A 658-nucleotide genomic window follows, 5' to 3' on the forward strand; every position below is an offset into this window, starting at 1 on the left:
ATGATTGATAGATAGATAGATAGATAGATAGATAGATAGATAGATAGATAGACAGATAAATTAAGGCATGAAAACTTTAGGTAGCTTGTCAAAGGTTCACATAATTAAATAATGGCCAAAGCATGGTCTAAATTCAGGGAGTCTAGTCTGGCTCTGGGATCCATGTTCTCCATCATTACATTGTACAGTTTTCTCAAATACTCCAAACGGGTGGGGGGAGCATGTTAACAAAATGGGCCTGATAGTAGACACAGAACAGATCACAACTCAGCAAAAATTTGTTAAGCACTAAGTTTATGTTAGACATTGAAACTGACTCCTGGGAATGCAAAGGACAGTGAAATGCCATGCTGATCCCCCCAAGGAGATAACAGTCCAGCTGAGAGAAACACACAGGCACGTAACAAAATGAAACAGAAGGTACTGACCTCTCTGGAGAAGAAATCAAAATATCAAGACACAGTATGTTCAATGATACATTAGGGAGTCCAGAGAGTCTTTGGGGAGTTGCCTGAACTGAATCTTTAAAAGTAAATTTGAGGAGGAGTTGGAAAAAGGACAATTAACACTAAATATGTTTGAAAAACCATAAGGAAACCTACTATTCTGTAAGCTTTATAAATATATTTTTTCATAAAAAAGATGTGTATTGTAGTTA

Source organism: Nannospalax galili, unplaced genomic scaffold, assembly GCF_000622305.1.
Source record: "Nannospalax galili isolate Female #2095 unplaced genomic scaffold, S.galili_v1.0 scaffold76, whole genome shotgun sequence".
Classification (NCBI taxonomy): Eukaryota; Metazoa; Chordata; class Mammalia; order Rodentia; family Spalacidae; genus Nannospalax; species Nannospalax galili.